General features: G+C 36.7%; 1 protein-coding gene and 1 long non-coding RNA gene across 2 annotated transcripts in view; one reads left to right on the top strand and one right to left on the bottom strand.

Annotated features, from left to right (window-relative positions):
• Nucleotides 1-6,447, top strand: part of LOC119467187 — a 15,540-nt gene extending 9,093 nt beyond the window's left edge. The window contains exons 2-3 of the long non-coding RNA XR_005195716.1: nt 5,576-5,611; nt 6,412-6,447. This is a non-coding gene — a long non-coding RNA (uncharacterized LOC119467187). The remainder of the gene's footprint in view (nt 1-5,575; nt 5,612-6,411) is intronic.
• SBF2 (SET binding factor 2) overlaps nt 1-14,512 on the bottom strand; it is a 489,013-nt gene that overhangs the window by 142,182 nt on the left and 332,319 nt on the right. The gene's annotated exons all lie outside the window — the stretch shown is intronic.

Genomic DNA, 14,512 nt, shown 5'->3' with positions numbered 1-14,512 from the left:
CTGAGGTGTTTAGTGGGATATCCAAGAAAAGATGTATAAGAAGCAGTTATCAATATTTATGGCAAGTTTTTGAATGAGTGATATGCCTTTTTGAATGTCATACAAAGCTGAAAGAAGAATGGTACAAATGATCTTACTAGGTCTCGGATTTCCAGAACGAGCATTGAGAGTAATTAGGATTTTCCTTTGAATAACAATTTTCATTTATTCACCGAATATTTATTGAGTATCTACTATGTGCTAGGCATGCTGTAGCTAATGAACTTAAGAATCTATTTATCCCAAGGGGGAATAGGGATGACAAATAAGAATGCATTTTAAAGGGATGAGATAAATTAATGGCTGACTAAGATACATCCTTAAATTAGAGGGACAATGATGTTCTTTCATGATGTCTCTGTGGGGACCTTTGTTGGAGCTCAGTTACTGGTTAGAGAGATTTTAAGTTAGACCAAGTACTCTTTTGTTTTACATTAAAGAGCATAGTTTTAGATATAAAAAGAGTGACTGTTAAAACTGAGTAACATCTCTCCCTCAGTCAAACCTCTGGAAATGAATGTCTGTGAGAAAGGAGAGGGAGAAAAGAAATATGAATCAATGAGAACTTCCTTCAAAGAGAATATTAAAAATTTTTAGGGAAGTCGCAGGGCCTCCAGAAAAAAATAATAATAATGAAGTATGTCTCAAAGCATATGTGGATGCTTCATGATTTCAGGAATCCTCAGGCCCCAAAGAACCCTGAGGACCCTCAACGAGGACACAGGTCTGACTGTATTTTAAAATAAAAACCTAAACATGACTCCAAGGTAATGACTGCCTTCAAAGTAATATTTCAGTTGATTTTAATATTCTCTACAGAGCCAATGGGTCATGTTTGGTTAGAAGGTGATAATCTACAGAATTCTATAGATTCTAGGTACTATGGACCTATTCCATATGGACTAATAAGAGGATGAATCTTCTTTAAGATTTGGTCTCTGAGTGATTTTGGACTTTTATGTGCCAGCCCTAATGGCCACAGATTTTCTGATGATTAGTAAGGATTTATTCTTTTGAATTAATTATTGTCTTCTGTTCACGTGAATTTATTATTCATGTTGAAGCCATGTGCTTACCAATAAACTATTTGCTATTCAAAAATAAATAAAATAAAATACAGTCAGGCCATGTAGAAAAACACCACACCTTTTTCCTCAGTGGTAATCACTGCAAGGTCTCCATCTTCTTTGTGGATTTTATATATAATTCCAGAATGCAGCAAAAAGTGTGAATCATCTTTTTCTTCCTGACTTATTCCTCACCCCCTTGGGACACTGTTATGCACAAGAATGTCATCTGTGTCCTAGCACATCTGAATTTCTTTAACAGAAATGCCTTGCATGTTTCTGACGACTGTCATGAGGCCCAAGGCAATAAAGTTCAACAGACTTGAGCTGTAATCTTCTCCCAAGGAAATGGTTGGGATGCCAAGATGCCTTTTGACTTTAATTTCACAGCAGGGTTTCATTTGTAATGACACTGTCCAAACTTTAAATGACAACAGCTGTGATATGAAGCCCTACACACTCATTTATAATAATTTCCGACAAATTAAAAATATTAAACAATGGGGAATTTCAATCCATTACCAATTAGCAGGGAATAGGCAATCATAAAACATTTAGACAAGTAGGCGCTATTTATTATCTTGCAAAGTGTTTACGCATTGTAGTGCATGTCTAAAACCTGTGCGACAGTCAAATACTGATTGCAAAATATAAATATAAAATTCTTTGGAAATCACATTAGAGACATTTTAAGTTAATTAGGTTGAAAGGGAAAATTTTTAGAACGTAAGTCTACAATTATTGACACAGCAACAGCATTCCAGAATTGTGCAGTTATCTGTTGGGGAATCAGTCCATAAATATACATCCTGAAGTCCCCTGTGCTTTGGCCAAATATTAGCATTGTAGCAGTAAACATACCAGGCATTTTATAAACTTGCAAGGTCATGAATACTTATACATGTTGTATTCTGAACTTTGCTTTGTAATTTACCTTTAATTTTCCTGCTACAGCTAAAGAGTGAACCCAGCAATCTTAATTTCCCATTATCCTCAATTACTTCATACTTTTAACCTAGATAACTTTGAACTGTTGTGGTCAACATTCCAGTTTGATAAAACTCTGGAATCTCTAAAAAATGTTATATTTAAACATTAAAGAAAAAATTAGATTGAAAGGAACAATGTGTTACAGAACTGACTTTCCTTTAGAGTTTAGATTAGACACAGCTCAGAAAAAAGATATTTTCAGTTGCCCAAAACATTGAAAACACTTGCATCTTCTACATAAGGACAAAAATTAAAAGCACAAATTCCTCTTTACATCATATTATTCTCCTGTTCAAAAATACCGCTATTTTCTGACCATTACAGAATAACGACCAAACTCTTCTGCCAGGCTTACTAGGCCTCCATGGTACGGATACACCTCTATACACACCCTATCATATGGGCCCCTTCTACAAGCTGCAGCTCTAGTCGACCTATTTAGTTTATCATCTTCTAATCTACACCATACTTCTTATTCTACATCATACTTCTATTCTACATCAGCCATATCTAATATGGCTGAATAAGCCCTTCCATGCTTTGTTTTGTCATTTACATGCTTTCTCCTTGGTACCTTCATATGGCTGCCCCCATATTTCTCCATTCTTTCCAAGTACAATGTTAAGCAAAAAATAGGTAAAAGAATTTTATTACAGCTTCAGCCTCAGGTTATATTTTACCACTAAATAAACCTATAAAACAATAAAGGAGGACAGGCACATTGGCTCACGCCTTGTAATCCTAGCACTTTGGGAGGCGGAGGCGGGTAGATCACCTGGGTTGGGAGTTTGAGACCAGCCTGACCAACATGGAGAAACCCTGCCTCTAGGAAAAAGAAATTACAAAATTAGCTAGGCTTGGTGGTGCATGCCTGTAATCCCAGCTACTCAGGTAGCTGGGACAGGAGAATCGCTTGAACCCAGGAGGCAGAGGTTGTGGTAAGACAAGATTGCGCCATTACATTCCAGCCCAGGCAACAAGAGAGAAGCTCCATCTTAAAAAGAAAAAAGACTAGGCAAGGTGGCTCACATCTGTAATCCTAGCACTTTGGGAAGCCAAGGTGGGCAGATCACCTAAAGTTGGGAGTTTGAGACCAGCCTGACCAACATGGAGAAACTCCAACTCTACTAAAAAAAAAAATACAAAATTAGCCAGGTGTGGTAGTGGTGCATGCCTGTAATCCCAGCTACTAGGAAGGCTGAGGCAGGAGAATCACTTGAACTGGGAGGTGGAGGTCGTGGTGAGCCGAGATTGTGCCATTATACTCCAGCCTAGGACACAAAAGTGAAACTCTGTCTCAAACAAACAAACAAACAAACAAAAAAAACGAAAAGCCAAAAACAAACAAACAAAAAAACAAAACAGGCTGGGTGGTGGCTCACGCCTGTAATCCCAGCACTTTGGGAGGTCGAGGCGGGCAGATCATGAGGGCAGGAATTCTAGACCAGCCTGGCCAACATGGTGAAACCCCGTCTCTACTAAAAATACAAAAATTAGCTGAGTATGGTGCTGCACGCCTATAATCCCAGCTACTCAGGAGGCTGAGGCAGGAGAATTGCTTGAATCCAGGAGGGAGAGGTTGCAGTGAGCTGGGATCATGCCACTGCATTCCAGCCTGGGAGACTCCGTCTCAAAAAACAAAACAAAACAAAAAAACCATAAAGGATGTATCACAGTTTTGAACAGCATTGTTACTTATATGTACAGTGACACCCATTGAGATAGAAGGTGAATGCTAGGCTTGACAAACAATATCAAGCTTTATTTTAAGTTCTTTGAGTGAATGGACCAAGTCAGTTTCAACTACATGCCTGGAAACTAGAACACTGCATCTGGCTTATGGTAATAATAGCTAACGTTTATTAAGTGTTTACTAAGTATCACACATATTCTAAGTATGAATTTACAGATAATACTTCATTTAATCTTCACAATGTCTCAATTAGATAAGATACTGAAATTATGTCCTTTTTGTTGATGAAGAAACTGAGCCTCTCAGACGTTTAATTATTTGCCTGAGATTACATGATCAAAAATGGCAGGGCCAGAATTTGAATCTGGGTAGTCTTACTCCAGTATTTGTGCTTGAAATCCCAATGTTGTCTCACCTATTAAATGCAATATGATATTGCACTGAATATAAAAATGGTATCTGTGGAAACATAATTCAGGAAAAAGAAACCCTCTAATAAGTTATAAATAATATCCTCAAGAGAGTTTAAAAATATACAGCTATGAAAAACCAATTAAAAACATAATTGCTACAATTAAAATGCAATGGAAGGGCTTGAAGAAAATTTTCTCATGTGTTCTTTTATTTTACTTCTATATTTAGGAATTAAAAAAAATTATGAAATATAGAGGATGAAGTAAAAGCTTCTAAAATATACCTAACAGGAGTACTGGAAACAGTGAATAGGTAAGGCACATGGGGTAAAGTAAAAGAAATGATTTTAAAAATTTTGTCTTCAGAGGCAGACAGTCCACATAAAACAAATGAAAGAGAACTACTGTATACTGAGACATATTGCAGTGCAATTTCATTACACCAGTGATAAAGAAAAGATTCTAAAAGCTGTCAGAGAGAGAGACACACACACACACACAGAGAAAGCAGTTCATCTACAAAGAAACAAGAATTAGCCGGGGTGGGGGGGTGGGAGGGAAGCTCAACAACGTTAGATGATAGAAAATCACACCGGGCACTACCAAGGCGGTAGGGAAGGAAGGGGGCAAGAGTTGAAAAACTGTTGGGTACTATGCTCACTACCTGGGTGATGGGATCAATTTGTATCCCAAATCACCAGCATCATACAATATACTTGTGTAACAAACCTGCACATGTACCTCCGAATCCAAAAGCTGAAATTACTTAGAAAAAGAAAGAAAATCACAAACAGCAATGTTTTCAGAGTACTGAGAAAAAATACTTAAAATTTTCTTTTATTAAAAAAAAAATAATATACAGTAAAGTGGACTTATTTTCTGGCTATATAGTTCTATGGATTCTAGCATATAACCACATTAGATCATATAATCACAGCCAAGATTCAGAATATAGAACAGTCCTATCACTCCCCACATTTCTCACTGCTATCTGTTTATGGTCATGCATCCTGCTACCCCTAGTCCCTGGTAACTACTGGTCTCTTCCCTGACACTATGGTTTTGTCTTTTTGAGAATAAATGAAATTGCACTTTTTATAACCTTTTGAGAGTGGTTTCTTTCACTCATGACAACATCTTTGAGATTCATCCACACTGTAGTACACAGTACTTCATTTTTATTGCTGAGTAGTACTCCATTGTATGCATGCACCAGTTTGTTTATCCATGCATCTGCTGAAGGACATATGGGTTGTTTCCAGGTTTTGGGAATTACAAATAGAGCTGCTATTAATATTCACATAATTGTTTTTGTGTTAATGTAAGTTTTCATTTTTTGTGTTAATGTAAGTTTTCATTTTTTTTTCTTCCAGGGTAAATCCCTAGGAATGAGATGACTGGGTCACATGGTAAGAATATGTTTTAACTTTATGATAAACTGCCAAACTGTTTTCCAGGTAGGTTGTACTATTTTATTTGACAGTTCTAGCATCTCTGCTTCCTTGTCAGCACTTGATATTTTCAGTGTTTTTATTTTAGCCATTCTAGTATGTGTGTAGTGGCATCTCCTTCAGGTTTAATTTGCATTTCCCTAATGGCTAAGATATTGAACCAATTTTTATGTGCTTATTTACCATCTATATATCCTCTATGATAAACTGTCTGCTCAACTTTTATCTTTAATAAAAATCAAGTGGCTTGTTTTAATATTTTGTAAGAGATATTTAAAATATAAGACCTTTGACAGATAGGTTTTGCCAATATTTCCTCCTAGTGTGTGCTTTGCATTTTAATTTTCAACAGTATCTTTTGTAAAAAAGGTTTAAATTCTGATAAAATCCAATTTATCATTTTTTTTCTTTTATGGTTTATGCTTTTTGTGTTTTAAGAAATCCCTGCTTGACCCCAAGGTCAAAAATAGTTCCCCTATGTTTTCTTCTGAAGTTGTATAGCATAAATGCTTATATTTAGGTCTACAACCTAATTTTTATAAATGATATTAGCTAAGAGTTGAATTTCACTTCTCCCATGTGGAAGTCCTGTTCCAGTACCATCTGTTGAAAAGACTACGCTTTCCCCTTGAATTATCATGCCTTTGTTAAAAATAAATTACCTATATATATGTAGGTCTATTTCTGGCCTCCCCATTTTGTTCTATGTATCTATTTGGCAATTCTTTAGTTTTATTTTGTTTTTGTTTGTTTTTGAGATGTTGCTTTACTCTGTCACCCAGGCTGGAGTGCAGTGGCTTTATCTTGGCTCACTGCAACCTCCATCTCCCGGGTTCAAGCAATTCTCCTGCTTCAGCTTCCTGAGTATCTGGGATTACAGGTGTCTGCCACAATGTCTAGAAAATTTTTGTATTTTTAGTGGAAACAGGGTTTCATCATGTCGGCCAGGCTGGTCTTGAACTCATGACCTCAAGCGATCCGCCTGCCTCAGCCTCCTTAAGTGCTGGTGTTACAAGTGTGAGCCACTGTGCCCAGCCTCTTTAGTTATTCTTAGTTTAAGCTATGACTATAACTTATATATAGCTTTTACACATATATCTGCATTAAAAATGAGGTCTACTGATTTTCACTTTAAGCATTATGTTTTGCCTCAATAGAGGTTTACAAAATTAAACTAGTTTATCATTATTTATATGAATACAAATTTTTTTTTCTTTCAAGCAAATTTAAAGAAATGTTATTATGATTATAGGCCAACACCATTATAATTTAAAGGCCATTTGTAGTATACTGAAAAAACTAAAGGACTTGCTTTGAAACATATCCTTGTAACTGAGCACCCCCATTTGTCTGAGAGAGACAGGATGAGCTATTTTTTTTTTCTTTTCTCCATCTCTCCCTCTTTTCCTCTTCCCACTTAGCCCTTCAGAAATGCAATTATAACTTTTTACCTCCCCTTCACCAGACACTCCCTACAGACCAAGTTCATTTAACTATGTGCTTAGAAGCTCCAGAGTGGAGCTCTCACCAACCAGGAGGCTGCCTCGAGAGACAACAGTCAGTCTGAAACCCAAACTATGCCCACTAGGAAACTTTCTCCTACCTAGAGAGTTTCAGCTACCTTTACAACCTAGTTCTGCCTACAAAGACACGAGTGGTCACCAGCTCAATTGCCGGGTAGATAGGGTACTGAAGCAAGTCATGTGGATCCCCTCCTCTTACTTCCTCCCCTGCATGCCATTCATGCAACCCCCCCTTTTAAAAGCACCTGCTTTCTGCTCCAAATGTGAGGCAGTACTCTTAAGGCAAGAAGGCTGTACTTCTTCCCCTAAACTAGCTTTAGAATAAAAAGTCATTTTCTTTATGCTATATTTCTCTCATTAGTTGGACTCTGTACCTGGCAAGCAACTAAACCTACATTTTGGTTACATCCTATTTAAAAGCAACAACAACAAGAGGCAAGGTATGCTGAGCTCTACAATGGAGAGACTAAGCAATTTAAATCCAGTGGCAGAATTTTAGCTACAGTGAGACAGACTTTAGGGATGGATGAGACTCTCAAACAATGTGGCTACAATGGTTTCAGTCTAAATGCAGTTCTTAGAAACATAATGGCCACTGTTTACTATCGCTGTGAAATTCTGAATCTGTCAAAAGTTGTTTGAGTAAATAACCTTAAAGAAAGAAAAGCTATTTACAAAGGGACATATTTTCTTGCCTCTAAAGCAATACATGCTTCTAAGTTACCATTTCCTAGCCAGGCTCCTCCTGGCACATGGAGATTATGCTGTGAATTGCAGGAGGAAGCGTTTAGCAGTAACCTTTGGAATGTAACCCCTTACTGGCAAAGTATCTGTACCTACTGATTTTCTTTACCCTTTAAAAAAAAGAATCTCTAGTTCCTGGCTCCAAACAGCCACCTAAATTTCAATCAAATATTGCAATAAAATCCAAACTAAGTGGATTTCACTGAAGTATAAAGTGTGAGGCAGAGAATTAGGGACCAGATTTGTTAGCTTGGGTTGAATTTCATGCTAGTTCCATTAATTAAAAAGCAATTTTTGCTAAATCTCTGTAATGGCTTTGATGTTCTCAATTGTTCTTACTTATATCTACCACGACTCCAGGAGCTTCTATCATCAGGATCAAAGGAAAATGAATGGTAGTAAAGTAAAACAAGACTAGTGTCTTACGCTAAAGTTTGAGCATGGGTTTCTACAGCACTGATGTCTGACTGAAATACAGATGGTTCCAGACTTACGATGGTTCGACTTAACAATTTTTTGAGTTTAAGACGATGTGAAAGCGATGTGCATTCAGCACGGAGTATACTTCGAGTACCCACACAATATTCTATTTTCTACTTTTAGTACAGTATTCAATAAATTACATGAGATGTTTGACAATTTATTATAAAACAGGCTTTGTATTAGATGATTCTGCCCAACTGTAGGCTGATGTAAGTGTTCTGAGCATGTTTAAAGTAGGCTAGGCTAAGCTATGATGTTCAGTAGGCTAGGTGTATTAAATGCATTTTCTTATTTTTATTTATTGATTGACTGATTGAGACAGGCTCTTGTTCCGTCACTCAGGCTGGAATGCAGTGGCATGATCACAGCTCACTGCAGCCTCCACCTTCCAGGCTCAGGCAATCCTCTCACCTCAGTCTCCCAAGTAGCTGGGACACAGGTATACACCATCATTTCCAGCTATTTTTTGTATGTTTCATAGAGATGAGGTCTCACTATGTTGCTCAGGTTGGTCTTAAACTCCTGGGTTCAAGCAGTCCTCCCTCCTCAGTCTCCCAAAGTGTTGGAATTATATGGAATTATAGGCATGAGCTACAGCACCCGGCCTAAGTGCACTTTCAGCTTATGATATTTTCAACTTACAAAGAGTTTATCAGGATGTAACCCCACTCTAAGTCAAGCAGGATCTGTATGATGTGAGCCATATGTGTAATTTAATATTTTCTAGTATCCTCATTCAAAATAGTAAAAGGAAACAGGTAATTAAATATATTTTATCTAACCCAGCACATCTGAAATATGATAATTCAACTTAAAACTAATATAAAAATCACTAATCAGATATTTTACACTCCTTTTTTGGACTAAGTCCTCAACATCCAGTGTGTATGTCATACCAACAGCATATGTCAGTTTGGACTAGACATATTTCCCCACGTTGTATCTAGTTCCACATGTGTTACATTAGACTGTAATACCCTTAAAATGTAGATCTTGGAATCCTAAAGTTACAGAAAGTATGATATTCTCTCTCTTTTCTTCCCACAACTGCCCTTTCCTTAGGCTTTTGGCTGCTATTTTTAGAATACTGTTTAGAAAATTATGGCAGGGGACATCAAATCAGGGTTCTGAACTTGTTATAGGGCTACTAAAAAATGTCAGTTTCTGCAGGCTAAAAAATAAGGAGGTTTGGAATCATGTAATAACATGTTTTCCATGAAATTAGTTATAGATAAACAGTTATAGAGAACAGTTTGAACTTCAAAGGGTATCAAAGTCAGATAGCCTCAAAGACTGATATGTGGATCTTTCCCCTTTGACCTTGTTATGAAACTGGGCTGTTTTCACTGCAGACTATCTATAATCTGGCTTAAGCTGTGCTTATAAAAATGTTTTAGTCTCCTTGTTTTATTTTTTTCTTTTCACACTGAGTTTTGGTCATTTCTGCACTGAATAAGTAGAAAAATATTTGGGGTAGACTGTATTTGATTTTCCTGTAGCTATTAGAAACTTGCAAACCTTTTTTGTCACTGGTGACAATTCAAAATTGAAGTTTAGCCTTAAGAATAAAAAAAAAAAATTTGTCTTTTTTTTTTTTTTTTTCCTTTTAACAAACTATCATTGGAAAGACTGAAAATCTTAAGTAGGGAAAAAAACCAAAAGGATGACCCCTACCTTAAATTTCATAACGCTATATCTATCAAAATTCTTATATTAGGACACACATTCTTTTCAAGTGCACAAGAAGTAGCTGCCAATATAGACCATATACTGGACCATAAAACATCTTACAATAAATTTAGAAGCATGTTATCTGAACAAGATAGAAGTTAGAAAGTATTAAGAGAAAAACCTCTGAAAGATCCACACAAGGATTATAATATAAACTATATAACATAATTTAAAATAAACTAAGGGTTCAAAGAAAATCAAAAGGGAAATGAGAAAGTATTTAAAATAGAATAAAAATGAGCCGGGTGTGGTGGCTCATGCCTGTAATCCCAGCACTTTGGGAGGCTGAGGTGGGCAGATCAACTGAGGGCGGGAGTTCAAGATCTGCCTGACCAACATGGAGAAACCCCATCTCTACTAAAAATACAAAATTAGCTGGGTGTAGTGGCACATGCCTGTAATCCCAACTAATTGGGAGGCTGAGGTAGGAGAATCATCGTAACCCAGGAGGCGGAGGTTGCAGTGAGCTGAGATTGCGCCATTGTACTCCAAACTGGGCAACAAGAGTGAAACTCCATCTCAAAAAAAAAAAAAAGAATAAAAATGAAAACATATTATATCAAAATTCGTTGGTTGCTGGTAAGGCAGTACTTAGTGAGAAATTTATAGCACTACATACCTGTGTTAGAAAAGAAGAAAGGTTTTGAATCAATCACTTTAGCATCTACCTTAAGAAAACGGACAAAAAAACAGTTAAATATAAAGTAAGTAGAAGAAAGGAAATAAAACTTCATGTAGAAATCAATAATAGAAAACATAAAAACAATAGAGAGAAAATCAGTGAAACCCAAAACTGATTCTCTGAGAAGTTTAATATATAACTCTCTAGTTCAACTGAACAGAATAAAAAGGGGAGACAACAAATTATAGCTATGAGAAATGACAGAGATAACATTACTCTAGATTCTACACATATTAAAAAGATAATGAAGAACTAGGATTAACATGTTATGTCTATATATTGGATAACTTAGACAAAATGAATAAATTCCTTTTAAGATATCAATTGGTAAAGACCTCTTACAAAATAACCCTAATATACCATGTCTATAAAATAATTAAACTTGAAGTTAAAAACCTTCTCATAAAGAAAAATCCAGGCCTGGATGGCTTTATTTGTGAATTCCTCCAAATATTTAAGGAAGCAATAATACCAATTCTAGACAAACTCTACTGGAAAATCGAGCTGGAGTATACACTTCCCAACTCATTTTATGAGGTCAGCAATACCCTGCTACCACAACCAGACACAGAAATGAGCAAATCAAATCCAACAACATATTTAAAAACTTAAACTGGATGCAGTAATATGTGCCTATAGTTCCAGGTACTTGAGAGGCTGAAGCAAGACGATCACTGGAGCCAGTCTGGGCAAGATAGCAAGTCCTCTGTCTCTAATAAAATACAAAAGTTAAATAATAAAATAAAAAGTACATCATGATCTAGTGGAATGGAAAGCTGGTTTCACATTAGAAAATCAACCAATGTAATTCACCTGGTTAAAAAACTAAAGAGAAAAACCATCTGATCACCTTATAGAAAAAAACATCTGACGAAATACCACATCAATTTTTTGATTCCTCAATATTCTAGGAATCAAAGGACACTTCCATAAACAAATAAGAGAGTATCTACAAAAAAACCCTATAGCCAATGTCTGCACTTAAATCTGTACTTTTTTTTTTTTTTTTTTTTTGAGATGAAGTTTTGTTCTTGCTGCCCAGGATGGCATGCAATGGCGCTATCTCAGCTCACTGAAACCTCCGTCTCCCGGGCTCAAGCGATTCTCCTGTCTCAGCCTCCCCAGTAGCTTGGATTACAGGGAAGTGCCAACACATGCGGCTAATTTTTGTATATTTAGCAGAGACGGGGTTTCTCCTTGTTGGCCAGGCTGGTATTGAACTCCTGACCTCAGGTGATCCATCCGTCTCAGCTTCCCAAATAAATCTATACTATTTTTCACAAAAGGGCAAAGCCAATTCTTTTGGAAATAAATGATGCTACAACAACTGTATACCTGTTTGTAAAAGAAATGAACTTGGTCCCATACCTTGTACCAAATTAAAGAAAATAAACTCAAAACAGCTGAGACCTAAATATGAAACCTAAACGTTTGGCATTTTTAGAAGAACACAGGAGACAATTTTTGCCACTTGGGTTTAGAAAAGATTTCTTAGATATGATACCAAGTGCATATCTATCCATAAAGAACAAACTGATAAACTGGACTTGGTCAAAATAAAAAGCTTTTGATCTTTGAAAGACACTGCTCAAAGAATAAAAATTTAAGACAATAATTGAAAATCATATATTTGAGAAAGGACTTGTATTCAGAATAAAGATTTTCCCAAACTCAGTAATAAGGAAACAACCCAATTTAAAAAGGGCAAAATATTTGAACAGATACATCAACAAAGATATACAGATGATAAGTAAGTATAAATCAAGATGTCCAATATCATTAGTCATCAGGAAAGGGCATATTACAATCACATGAGATACCACTACACACCTATTAGGATGGCTTCAAATGGAAAGACTGACCGCAAGAAGTGTTAAGAGTGTGTGGAAATACTGGAACTCTCATATACCCATGGTAAAAGGATACAGCTGCTTGAAACACAGCTTAGACATTTCTTAAAAAGTTAAAACGACACTTACTATAGGCTCCAGCCAATCCACTCCTGTGATTTTAAACAAGATAAATGAATGCGTATGTCCATTAAAGACTTATGCATGAATGTTCAGAGCAGGTTTACTCTTACCAGCCCCTAGCTGAAAATGAATCAAATATTCATTAACACATGAATGGATATGTAAAAGTAATTGAGGTTTTTGCATTGCTGGAATTTGCTGTTTGATACCAGAACATATTCTTAAATAAATGTGGTTATGTTATACATCATTTTAATGGGCATTTCTAGCTTTTTCTTTTGTTAATGGCTTATTTCTTGATGTTCTTTTAATGTTTACTTTAGACTATGAAATGATGTTAGACAAAAAGCAAATTTGAGCAATTTTCTTATTCAAGTTCAAAATGGGTTGTAAAGTAGCAGAGATAGCTTGGAAAATCAACAACACATTGAGCCCAGGAACTGCTAACAAATGTTCAGTGCAGTGGTGGTTCAAGAAGTTTTGCAAAAGAGGAAGATGAGGAGTGTAGTGGCCAGTCATTGGAAGTTGGCAATGACCAACTGAGAGCAATCATCAAAGCTCATCCTTTTACAAATACATGAAAAGTTGCCGAAGAACTCAATGACAACCATTCTATGGTCATTCAGCATTTGAAGCAAATTGGAATGGTGAAAAAGCTTAAGTGGGTGCCTCATGAGCTGAGCCAGAAAAAAAGAAGAAAAAAAAAAAAACATCATTTTGAAGTATCATATTCTCTTATTCTATGCAACAAGAAAACATGTCTCAATCGGATGGTGATGTGCCACAAAGGTGTATTATATATGACAACCAGTAATGACTCAGTGGTTGGACTGAGAAGAAGCTCCAAAGTGCTTCCCAAAGCCAAATTTGCAGCAAAAATAGGTCATGGTCACTGGTGGTTTGCTGCCAGTTTGATCCACTACAGCTTTCTGAATCCTGGCGAAATCATTACATCTGAGCACTATAGTCAGCAAATCAATGAGATGCACTGAAAATGGCAAGGCCTGCAGCTGGCACTGATTAACAGAAAGGGCCCAATTATTCTCCATGACAACGCTTGACCACATGTCACACAACCAACACTTCAAAAGTTAAACAAATTGGGCTACAAAGTGTTGCCTCATCCACCATATGCACCCAATCTTCTCGTCAACTGACTACCACTTATTCAAGCATCTCAACAACTTTTTGCAGGGAAAACATTTCCACAACCAGCAGGATGCAGAAGATCCTTTCTAGGAGTCTGTCAAATCCTGAAGCACAGATATTTATACTACAGGAATAAAGAAACTTATTTCTCATTGGCAAAAATGTGTTGATTGTAATGGTTCCTACTTTGGCTAATAAAGATGTTTTCATTGTTCAGCTCCCATGGACAGAGGGAGGGAAACAACACTTACTAGGGCCTGTTGGGAGATGGTGGGGGTGGGAGAGCATTAGGGAAAAGAGCTGATGCATGCTGGGCTTAATACCTGGGTGATGGATTGATAGGTGCAGCAAACCACCAAAGCACAAGTTTACCTATGTAACAAACCTGAACATCCTGCACATGTATCCCAGAACTTAATAAAAAAAAATTTTAGGCCGGGCGCGGTGGCTCAAACCTGTAATCCCAGCACTTTGGGAGGCCGAGGCGGGTGGATCATGAGGTCAAGAGATCGAGACCATCCTGGTCAACATGGTGAAACCCCGTCTCTACTAAAACTACAAAAAATTAGCTGGG

Source organism: Cebus imitator, unplaced genomic scaffold, assembly GCF_001604975.1.
Source record: "Cebus imitator isolate Cc_AM_T3 unplaced genomic scaffold, Cebus_imitator-1.0 Scaffold265, whole genome shotgun sequence".
Classification (NCBI taxonomy): Eukaryota; Metazoa; Chordata; class Mammalia; order Primates; family Cebidae; genus Cebus; species Cebus imitator.
Note: the sequence above shows the minus strand (reverse complement) of the source record. Positions and strands in the feature narration are given on the sequence as shown.